This window comes from Sus scrofa, chromosome 4 (assembly GCF_000003025.6).
Source record: "Sus scrofa isolate TJ Tabasco breed Duroc chromosome 4, Sscrofa11.1, whole genome shotgun sequence".
Taxonomy (NCBI): domain Eukaryota; kingdom Metazoa; phylum Chordata; class Mammalia; order Artiodactyla; family Suidae; genus Sus; species Sus scrofa.
The window spans coordinates 51,578,069-51,590,958 of NC_010446.5; positions in this window are offsets into that span (position 1 = coordinate 51,578,069).

Genomic DNA, 12,890 nt, shown 5'->3' on the forward strand with positions numbered 1-12,890 from the left:
CTTGTTCCAGATTTTAGTGGGAAGGCTTTCAGCTTTTCTCCATTGAGTATCATATTTGCTGTGGGTTTGTCATAAATGGCTTTGATTATGTTAAGGTATGTTCCCTCTATACCCACTTTGGTAAGGGTTTTGCTCATGAATGGATATTGGACTTTGTCAAATGCTCTTTCTGCATCTATTGAGATGATCGTGTGGTTTTTGACTTTTCGTTTGTTAATGTGGTGTATGATGTTGATTGATTTGCCTATGTTGAACCATCCTTGTGCACCTGGGATGAATCCCACCTGGTCGTGTTGTCTGATATTTTTGATATGTTGTTGGATTCGGTTGGCTAAAATTTTGTTGAGAATTTTTGTGTCTATAGTCATCAGAGATATTGGCCTATAGTTTTCTTTTTTGGTGGTATCTTTGTCTGGTTTTGGAATTAGGGTGAGAGTGGCATCCTAGAATGTCTTTGGGAGTGTTCCTTCTTCAACCATTTGAAAAAGTTTAAGGAGGATAGGTATAAGTTCCTCTTTGTATGTTTGGTAGAATTCACCTGTGAAGCCATCTGGTCCTGGAGTTTTATTTGTAGGGAATGTTTTTATGACATATTCAATTTCATTTCTAGTGATCCATCTGTTCAGTTGAGCTATTTCTTCTTGATTTATTTTGGGCAGGCTGTATGTCTCTAGAAAATTGTCCATTTCTTCTAGGTTGTCAAATTCATTAGCATACAATTGTTCATAGTATTCTCTCATGGTGTTTTGTATTTCTGTAGTATCCATTGTGACTTCTCCTTTTTCATTTCTTATTTTGTTTGCGTTTTTTCTCTCCTCTTCTTAGTGAGTCTGGCCAGAGGTTTGTCAATTTTGTTTACCTTTTCAAAGAACCAGCTCTTTGTTTTATTTATTTTTTCTACTGTTTTTTGAATGTCTATTTTATTGATTTCCTCTCTGATTTTTATGATTTCCTTCCTTCTGCTGACTTTAGGGTTTTTTTTTTTTGTTGTTGTTGTTCTTTTTATAATTCATTTAGGTGGTGGTTTAATTGTCGATTTGAAATTTTTCTTCTTTTTTGAGGAAATTCCCTCTGAGCACTGCTTTTGTGGCATCCCATAAATTTTGAGTGGTTGTGTCTTCATTATCATCTATCCTGAGGTATTTTTTAATTTCCTTCTTGATTTCTTCATTGACCCATTGGTTTTTTAGTAGCATGTTGTTTAGTCTCCACGTAGTCAGTTTTTTCTCATGTCTTTTCCTGTGATTGATTTCTAGTTTCATGCTATTTTGGTCAGAAAAGATACTTGAAGTATTTTATATACTTTTAAATTTGTTGAGGTTAGCTTTGTGCCCCAGGATGTGATCAATTCTTGAGAACGTTCCATGTGCACTTGAGAAGAATGTATATTCTGATTTTTTGGATGTATTCTCCTAAAAATGTTGATTAAATCTAACTTTTCTATTGCACCATTTAGGATCTCTGTTGCCTTATTGATTTTCTGTCTGGAGGATCTGTCCATTGATGTGAGTGGGGTGTTAAAATCTCCTATTATGATTGTATTCTCATCAATTTCTCCTTTTATGTCTGCTAGTATTTGTTGTAAGTATCTGGGTGCTCCTATATTAGGGGCATATATATTGACTATTGTAATACCCTCTTCTTGATTGGATCCTTTAACCATTAGAAATAGTGTCCTTCTTTGTCTTTCTTTATGGCCTTTGTTTTTTTTTTTTTTTATAATTTGATGATTTATTCTGTTTGGGTTCTTTTTTTTTAATATTTTTTTTTTATTTTCCCACTGTACAGCAAGGGGGTCAGGTAATCCTTACACATATACATTACAATTACATTTTTCCCCCACCCTTTCTTCTGTTGCAACATGAGTATCTAGACATAGTTCTCAATGCTATTCAGCAGGATCTCCTTGTAAATCTATTCTAAGTTGTGTGGCCTTTGTTTTAAAGCCTACTTTTTCTGATATGAGTATTGCAACTCTCTGCTTTCCAAAATGGCCAAGTGCAATCTACAGATTCAATGCAATCCCTATCAAATTACCCATGCCATTTTTCACAGAACTAGAACAAACAATCCAAAAATTTATATGGAACCACAAAAGACCAAGAATTGCCACAGCAATCCTGAGGAACAAAAACCAAGCAGGAGGCATAACTCTCCCAGACTTCAGGCACTATTACAAAGCCACAGTCATCAAGACAGTGTGGTACTGGTACCAAAACAGACATACAGACCAATGGAACAGAATAGAGAACCCTGAAATAAACCCAGACACCTATGGTCAATTAATCTTTGACAAAGGAGGCCCCAGAACATCCAATGGGAAAAAGAAAGTCTATTCAGCAAGTACTGCTGGGAAACCTGGTCAGTGCATGCAAATCAATGAAACTAGAATGCACCTTCACACCATGCACAAAAATAAACTCAAAATGGCTGAAAGACTTAAATATAAGACAAGACACCATCAAACTCCTGGTGAAAGAGAATATGGGCAAAGCATTCCCTGACATCAACTTTACAAATGTTTTCTCAGGTCAGTCTCCCAAAGCAACAGAAATAAAAGCAAAAATAAACCAATGGGACCTAATCAAACTGGCAAGCTTTTGCACAGCAAAGGAAACCAAAAAGAAAACAAAAAGACAACTTACAGAGTGGGAGAAAATAGTTTCAGATGATGCAACTGACAAGGGCTTAATCTTTAGACTATACAAGCAACGTATACAACTCAACAGCAAAAAATCCAACCACCCAATGGAAAAATGGACAAAAGACCTGAATAGACATTTTTTTCCAAGGAAGATGTACAGATGGCCAATAAGCATGTGAAAAAATGCTCAACATCCCTGATTATTAGAGAAATGCAAATCAAAACTATCACGAGATACCACCTCACACCAGTCAGCATGGCCATCCTTAATAAGTCACAAATAACAAATGCTGGAGGGGGTGTGGAGAAAAGGGGACCCTCCTGCACTGCTGGTGGGAATGTAAATTGGTACAACCACTATGGAGACCAGTATGGAGGTACCTTAGAAAACTATACCTAGAACTACCATATGACCCAGCAATCCCACTCATGGCCATATATCTGGACAGAACTTTCCTTAAAAAAGATACATGCACCCGCATGTTCATTGCAGCACTATTCACAATAGCCAAGACATGGAAACAACCCAAATGTCCATCAACAGCTGATCAGATTAGGAAGATGTGGTATATATACACAATGGAATACTACTCAGCCATAAAAAGAACAAAATAGTGCTATTTGCAGCAACATGGATGGAACTAGAGACTCTCATACTGAGTGAAGTAAGTTAGAAAGAGAAAGATAAATACCGTATGATATCACTTATATCTGGAACCTAATATATGGCACAAGTGAACCTTTCCATAGAAAAGAAAATCATGGACTTGGAGAATAGACTTGTCGTTGCCAATGGGGAGGGGGAGGGGAAGGGAGTGGGATGGATTGGGAGCTTGGGGTTAATAGAATGCAAACTATTGCCTTTGGAATGGATTAGCAATGAGATCCTGTTGTGTAGCACTGGGAACTATGTCTGGTCACTTATGATGGAGCATGATAATGTGAGAACAAAGAATTTATACATGTATGTGTAACTGGGTCACTACGCTGTACAGTAGTTAATTAACAGAACACTGTAAACCAGCTATAATGGAAAAAAATACAAATCAGTATATTAAAAAATAAAATGAACTAGAATCAATGCTGCAATAAAGAAAAATGTATTTTAAGAATTTAAACAGAAGAAAAACTGTGTTTATTTTCAGGGGATTTAATTATCTCCATAGATTCTCTTGAATTTTCCAAATCAATATAGGAACAAAAATTATAAGCCTTTCAGTAAGTCTATCAGGAAGTGTGCTGAATTTTGTGGAGAAAACTGAAGTTTATAGAAGGACTCCCCACCCCCACAAGTTTAATCAAGAGAAACCTTTAATCTTTATTATAAAGATGTCAGTTTTGCATATATATATACTTCAAATGAAATTCCATCATGAGAATCCCAACTGAATCTTTTATGTAAGGTGATGAAGTTATTCTAAAATGTGTATTGTTTTAAAAATTAATTTTGAAAGTGAAAAAGTGAATTTATATCTGAGATGACTAAATTTTTTTTCAAAAGATTTTTAATGATGATCCCTTCAAATTCTTGATGGTCCTCATCAATAAGAAACTTTGTTCACACAGTAAACAATAAAATAAATTTATTAAATTATGTTTTCCACAATCCTCTGTTGCTATACCATCCCTGACTCCTATTCAGCCTCACTGCTTTCCCATCTATGCTCCATGGACACCTAGAACCTGGCATGAAAGGCTGAAATATATAGCCAGCCAGTAATAACGTTTAGGGAGCCATTCTTAAGGGATAACAGAAAGTTTGATTCAAATACTGAGGAAAGTAACATAGGTCCCAAGAGATCTTTTTTTTTTTTTTCGGCCACACCCAGAGCATGTGGAAGTTCTTGGGCCAGGATTGAACCCAGGCCACAGCAGTTACCCCATTCACAGCAATGACAATGCAGGGGTCCTTAAGCCATGGATATGCCAGGAAACTCCTTCAAGAGATCTTTTGAGGAAAGAATCCACTTCTAGAGAAGGTCACCCCAGTGCTGTGTGAGTGAGAGCTGTGATCCTAGTACAGCACAAGCAGCCCGAACCCTCGAGGGGCTGGCTATGTTCACTAAGGAGTATTTTAATACCCCCTTAGGAGATGCAAAGATTCATGTCCCTATTGTGGCATTAAATATTAAAATGTTTCCACAGAAGAATCTGATTGCCCTCAGAATTTTCATGCTTTTTCCTTTTTATTTTTTTATTTTTATGGCTACACCTGCACCATATGGAAGTTCTCAAGCTAGGGATCAAATCAGAGCTACAGATATAGCCTCTATACCACAGTCATGGCAACACCAGATTGAGCCACATCTGTGACCCATGCCACAGCTTGCAGCAATGCTGGATACTTGACCTGGTGATCCAGGCCCAGGATAGAACCTGCATCTTCATGAACACTGTTGGGTTCTTAGCTTACTGAGCCACAATGAGAACTCCCTTTTCCTTTTATTTTTAATCCTGAAAAATAATTTTAAAATTTCATGTGGATTGTTGTGTTTTAACAGTGACATTCCCTTAATTTAGCCATATTATCCTTCTGCAAACATTTTATTTATTAAACCTAATTTGGTTTTAAAAGTGAGAGTTCCATCATAGCGCAGCAGAAACGAATCCGACTAGGAACCATGAGGTTGTGGGTTCGATCCCTGACCTCGCTCAGTGGGTTAAGGATCCGGCATTGACGTGAGCTGTGGTGTAGGTCACAGACGTGGCTTGGAATGGGCATTGCTGTGGCTGTGATGTCGGCCAGCTGCTGTAGCTCCGATTTGACCTCTAGCCTGGGAAACTCCATATGCCATGAGTGCGGCCCTTAAAAAAAAAAAAAAAAAAAAAAAAGGTAAAAATGATTACCTGTGAATCATTCTATGATTTTGTGACCTCTTCTAAGTCCAGAGTTAAAATATTGCACATGTTAATCATTTTAAAAAATTACCTATGCCACTGAACAATTTAGTCACAGCTAATTAAAAAAGGAAGATTCAAAAGTTCTGGGTAGAGAAGTCTCCTCTGGAGGTGTAACAATAATTATTTAACTCTGAACTAATACCCTGTAGATGAATATTAAGGGAAGAAGTTGTAGTTTAATGGAAAGAATGTCAACTTTGCATTCAAGTGAGCAAAGGTTTGGATCCCACTCTGCCACTTACTTGCAGCCTGTTTTTTCTAAGTTGTGTCATTTAAAATTTTTTTTATTTGTATTTTTTATTTTTTGTCTTTTTTCAGGGTTTTCCCTGAGGCATATGGAAGTTCCCAGGCTAGGGATCAAATCAGAGCTGTAGCTGCCGACCTACACCACAGCCACAGCGATGCCAGATCTGAGCTGCATCTGCAACCTACACCACAGCTCATGGTAACACTGGATTCTTAACCCACTGAGTGGGGCCAGGGATCGAACCTCAGTCCTTATGAATGCTAGTCAGATTCATTTCCACTGAGCCACGATGGGAACTCTTGAGTGTCATTTTTTTTTTTTTTAGAATTCACATTTCCTCATCCATGAAATAGAATAATTACAATTGAAGAGGTTCTCCCAAAGGAGTGAGGAACCAGCCCCACATTGGGCTCCCCAGCCCAATGGTCCTGCCCTGGGAAGACAAGCCCTCAGAACATCTGGCTTTGAAGAACAGGGGCTTATTCTGGGGAGTCCCAGAGAGCTGGGGGCAGGGGGTAGAGACTCTACTCTTAAAGGGACACACACATGCTCTGGGATCTGGTAATTTGAAAGCCTGGTTCAGACCTACCTGGAGAGGCAGGGACAACTACATCTCACCCCAGGGCTATAAACACTGGTGGCCATTTTGGGGCATTCTTTATACCACATGGAACTGGCGCTGGCAAGTGCCAATTTGGACTCGTCTCCCTAGCATATTAGCCTTAGGACCTAACCCTGCTCCCTCCCAATAGCCTGTAGGCACCAGTACTGAGATGCCTCAGGCCAAGCAATCAACTAGGTAGGGATACAGCCCCACTCACCAGCAGATAGCCTTCCTTAAGAATCCCTGAGGCCATGGCCACCTGTGGAGTGCTCAGGACCTGGATCTATACACCAGGGCCTAGGCACTAGACCCAGGACCCTCAGGGCCCTGCACTCAGAGACCCCAGACCATGGTCCACCTACAGGTGAGTGGGTAGGAACAAGCCCAAGAATCTCTGAACCCACCTACCAGCTAGTCTTCCCTAGTGTTGGTGACTAACCTTACCTACCAGTGTGTGGACACCAGACATAGGACATACAAAGCCCACAGCCTACAGACCTAATCCATCCACCAGCAGGTCAGCACCTGCCCTGGGACAAACTGGGCTCTGGCCCCACCCACCACTGAGCCTACTCTACCTTTGGGACACTTCTCACTCACTAGCAGGTGGACACAAGCCCTGGGACAATCAAAGCTCCACAGACAGTGGAACCCAGCCCACCCACTGGCACACCAGCACCAGTCCTGCAACCACCTGGGCCATGGTCCTGCCTCCAAGTGAATCTGTTCTAGCCTTGAGACAACCTTCATCCACCAATCAGTGGATACCAGCCCTAGAACAACTGGGCTGTTGTTAGCTTTGCAGCCTGTAGATTCAGCCCATCCACCAAGAGACCAGCACCACCCCTGGGACTGGCTAAGTCACAGTCCCCCTTACAGCAGGCCAACACAAGCCTCAGGACATCCTAAACTCCACAGCCAGCTGTGTCAGAAATAAGCCTAACACCACTCTGAGACCCTTGCACCTAGCCTCTAGGACTTGGTTCTACCTGCCTGTGGGCCTGCACTTGGCTCAGCATCTGTCCTCACCTACCAGAGGGTGGGCATAACATAAGGTCTCCTGGACCCCAACTTTGTCTACCAGTGAGCAAGCACTAGTCCCAGGGGACCCTGAAGTTCCACAGTCAGCTGCCTCATGACATGGCCCTGCCAACTGGTGGCTGACAGCCTCTGCATGAGGCAGGGCCTAGAAACCAACCAGATGGAGGTCCAGCCAAGCCTACCAGACCACCCACAGTGGTCAGCCTGCCACAGCAGAAGGAACCACATAGCCCATGTAGGGAGCATATAGCTCTGGTGACCTGAGGGGAGTGTGCTGTCTAGATACATAGGACATCACCCACCTCTCCAAGTCAGTACATGTAACAACTTATCAGGTACACGGAAATAAAAATGGGAAGATGGGCAAGATGAGATGACTGAGGAACACATTCCAAATGGAGGAATAAAATACAACCCCAGAAGAAGAACTAAGTGAAGTAGAGATAGGTAAACTATCTGAGAAAGAGTTCTGAGTAATGATTGTAAGGATGATCAAAGAAGACTGGGAGAGAATTTAATGTACAGAGTGAGAAATTAGAGTTCTTAAGAAAGAGTTGAAAAATATAAAGAACAACCAAACAGAGATGAAGAATATAATAACCAAAATGAAAAATACACTAGAAGAAATCAACAGTAGCCTAAATGATGATCAGTGACCTGGAAGACAGAATAGTGGAAGTCACTGAAGATGAACAGAAAAAATGAAAAGAGATGATGGGACAACATTAGAAATTGAGCAGAAGATTTGAATAGACAATTTTCTAAAGATGCAGAGACGGCCAACAGGCACATGAAAAGATGCTCAATATCACTAATCATCATAAAAATGCAAATAAAAACCAAAATGACATATCACTTCACACCTGCCAGAATGGCCATCACCAAAAAGACAACAAATAACAAATGTTAGAGAAGTTGTAAAGAAAAAAGGAAACCCTAGCACACTGTTATTGGGAATGTAAATTGGTGCAGCCACTGTGAAAAACAGTATGGAGGTTCCTCAAGAAACTGAAAATAGAACTACCATATGATCTAGAAATTCCATGCCTGAGTATATATCTGAAGAAAATGAAAACACTAGTTAACAAAGATACTTGCACCCCTGTGTTCATAGCAACATTACTTACATAGCCAATATATCAAAGCAACTTAAGTGTCCATCAACAGATGAATGGATAAACAGAATACTACTCAGCTATAAAAAGGAATGAAAATTTGCCATTTGTAACAACATGAATGGATTTGGGAGGTTATTATGCTTACTGAAATAACTCATACAGAGCAAGACAAATACTGTATGATATTGCCTTTATGTGGACTCTAAAAAATAAATCAAACTAGTGAATGTAATATAATTGAAATAGAGTCACAGTTACAGGAAACAAACTAGTGGTCGCCAGTGGGGAGAGGGAAGGGGGATGGGTAAAATAGGGGTAGAGGATTAAGAGGTACAAACTACTATGAATAAAATAAGCTACAAGGATATATTGTACAATATAAGAATAATATTTTATGATAAATATAACTGGAGTATAACTTTTAAAAATTGTGAATCACTATATTGTACACCTGCAACTTATGCAATATTGTAAATCAAATATATCATGATAAAAAGGAAGGCAAAAGTACTTTGCATGTATGTAAATATATAAAAAAGAAAAAAAGTTAAGATATAATATCATTACCCAGAAAAAAATTTATCAGATTAATTAGACTGTTATATCTATGTTTTAAATATGCATATACTAACTGCATATGCATGCTAACCACAAAGCAAAAACCTACAGTAGACACACAAAAAATAAAGAGAAGGGAATCAAAGTTTACCTTTATAGAAAATTATAATTCACAAAGACAGCATAAGAGGAAGAAGGGAACAAAGAAACTACAAAACAGCCAGATAATTCTTACCTGTCACAATAACTTTAAACATAAATGGGTTAAATCCTCCAGTCAAAAGTCATAAAAGGGTTGAATGAATAAAAAACAGAACCCAATTATTTGCTGCCTGCAAGAGACTCACTATGATTTTAAGCACACACATAGACTGAAAGTAAAGAGATGGAATGAGATAGCCCATGCAAATGGAAATCAAATGCAAGCATAACCATACTTAAAACTCATGCAAAACAGACTTAATACTGCAACAAGAAACAGGGTCAGCATATAATCATGAAAATATAAACTCATCACGAGGTATAACAATTGTAAATATGTTCCCAATATCAGAGCATCAGAATATATGAAGCAAATACTAATAGATTTGGAGGAAGAAACAAGACAATATTAGTAAGGTTCTTAAATATCCCATTTTCAACAATGGATAGATCATACAGACAAAAAAATCAATGGGAAGCTGGACTTGAACTATACTTTTGACCAAATGGGCCTAAAAGACATACATAGAACATTCCAACTTGTAGCAAGACAGTACACATTCTTCTCAAGCACACATGAAACATTCTTTAGGATACATCATATGTTATGCTACAAAACAAGTCTTAGCAAATTTAAGAAGACTAAAATTTTACTATGTATATTTTCTAATTGAAATGGTATGAAACTAGAAATTAATAAGAGGAGGAAAATTACAAAATTCACAAATATGCATAAAATAAAAAAATACTGCTTAAAACCAATGGATCAAAGAACTTAAAATTTAAAAAAAATTTGTAAACAAAAATGGAAAACCAGAAAACCAAAACTTACAGGATATGGCAAAAGCAGTTCTAAAATAGAAGTTTACAGTGATAAATGCCTACCTTAAGAAAAAAGAAAGATATCAAATAAGCAGTCTAGCTTTTTATATGTCAATGAAGCTGAAAAAGAAAACAAACTTAGTGGAAGGAGGAAATCACAAAGCATAAAAAATGAAATAGAGATGAGAAATGCAATAGAAAAAAAAATCAATGAAACTAAGAGCTGGATTTTTGAAAACATAAAATTGAAAACCTTTAACTTCATTAATAAAGAGCAGATTCAAATAAATAAAATGGGAAATGAAAGAGGAGACATTATAAATACAAAGGATCACTAGAAACTACTATGAACAATTATACACCAATAAACTGGATAACCTGGAAGAAATCAATCAATTCCTAGAAATATACAACAAGACCAAATCCTGAAGGAATAGAAAATCTGAAAAGGCCTATAACTTGCTATGGAATTTGAATCAGTAATAATGAACTTCCCAACAAAGAAAATCCCAGGACAAGATGGCTTCAGGAGTACATTATTCTAAACACTTAAATAATTAAACACTAATTCTCAAACTCCTACCACCAAAATTTGAAGAGGAGGGAACACTTCCAAACTCATTTTGTGAATCCAACATTAACCTGATACAAAACCAGACAAGAAACCAACAACAAAAAAAATCTATAGGCCAATATCCCTGAAGCACATAGATGTAAATTCTTAACAAAGCACTAGCAAACTGAATTCAACAATCAGTATGTCTGGCAGGGCCATAGTCCCTCCAGACACTCTAGAAGAAAATCTGTTTTTCTTCCAGCTTCCCATGACTGCTGGCATTTCTCAGGTTGTGACCCCATTATTCTAATCTCTGCCTCCATGGCCATATTGCTTTCTCTATCTCCCTTTTTTTAAAATTAATTTCTAAAAACATAAATGCTATTTATTTCTGGTTCTTCTGTTAACATGTAATTAACATTCAGAATAAAAATCCAGGGGGATGCTGTGCTAATATTTGAAATGATTGAAGCAATAGACTGAAGAGAGTCTAGGAAAGGCGTTAGTTCTTTTGAAAGCATACGAAGATGGAAGATATTTAACTTTAAAGTTAAACCAAGTGTCCCAAGTTTCATTTCTTTCCACATTAGTCTTGTCTCTTCTGGATGAGTCAAAAGCATTGAACAGGCACTAAATGAAGACTTTTAGGCAACACGAGCACATGAATTTAGCCCAGGTAGCAGATGACATAAAGGAGTTGAGGATGCCTAAAGCTTAAAATTTCCATAAAATTTTAAGTCATAAACTCCTCCATCATTACTTCTCATTCACTTTTTATCACATTATTTTCTATTTTTTTCTGCCCTTTTATAAAGATATCTGTGATTGCATTTAGGGCCTACCTAGATAATCCAGTAAAATGCTCATCTCAAGATCCTTAATCACATCTGTAAAATCTCTTTTTCAATATAAAATAAGATTCAGAGGTTCCAGGGGTTAGAACTTGGAGATGTATATATATATATGTATGCATGTATATGCATATTTAAAAAATATTTAGCTCATTATTTAATGAGGGAACTAGTAAGATGTTATAACCAGTTTAAAAGAGAATTCAAACTGTGCACATATAGGCAATCTGGAATGCTAAAATAAATTTACAAATAGATGTGAAAGTAGTCAGCATCCATGAGTGATAATCACTGCATGTCACTAGACAAAATTTACTTATATTTCTGTTATCAAAAGTAATTTGCATTATTATGAGTTTTCTGCAACTTATAGAGTTGTAAAATAGCTTAAAGACAATAAAAGGCACAAGTAACTCAGAAAGGTGCACTAAGCAGGCCATCTGGTAATCCCCTCCCCCATTTCAAAGTTTTAAGCACAGTTTTTCATGACCCTCTTGCTCCTCCATCTTTTTAAAAAAAATAATCCCTTGTTTATTTTTATTTTTATTGGAAGCAAAATACAATAAAGTCATTATCAATTAAGTATTATTGGATTTTAGAAACTTCATTGTCTTTATGTTCTTTTCTTCTCTTTAAATGCTACCTGATGTATTTATTGGTTTAGGGTCCCACAGAATTTAGAAAATGGTTTGATAAACTTCCTTTGCCAGATATGAAACTAATTTACCTGGACATATTTTTGAGGGCCATGATTTAGCACATCGCACTTTATAAAAGTAAACACAGAGGCTTGAAAGTAAAATATATTCTTTTAATTGGTATCACTGTAAAGAGTTTAGATCAATGAATAGGAAGTAATGCACAGTATTTATTAATATAAATTTCAGATTTACAATATTTTGTTTTATTTTGCAGACGCATCTTATGTTCATTCATTCAATAAATATTAAGTATCTGTTATACACTAAACACTTTTCACCTACGAACTTATTTTCCTGGCACTGAGTTTTTGGCTTTTTGTTTACCTGTTTATTTCATTGATAGACAACATTATACTAGTTTTGATATAATGGTGTACAACATTGTATTTTTTATACATAGAAGTGGCAATAATAAAGTGATTATGACGAATTATGCCCTTTAAATTTTGTGGGGTGGGTGTGTGTCTGTGCATGCATTTAAAATTTCTGACAAGGAAGAAAATAGTGAGAAATGTTATGTACTAGGGATCTAAGGCTTCAATTACATGGAAAATAATCTGAATTGTAAAGAGTTTGAATATGCAGCTGGGAGGGCATGGCTTTAATATGTGTAGCTGGAGATTGGGCAGAAGGGGGAGGTTTTGTA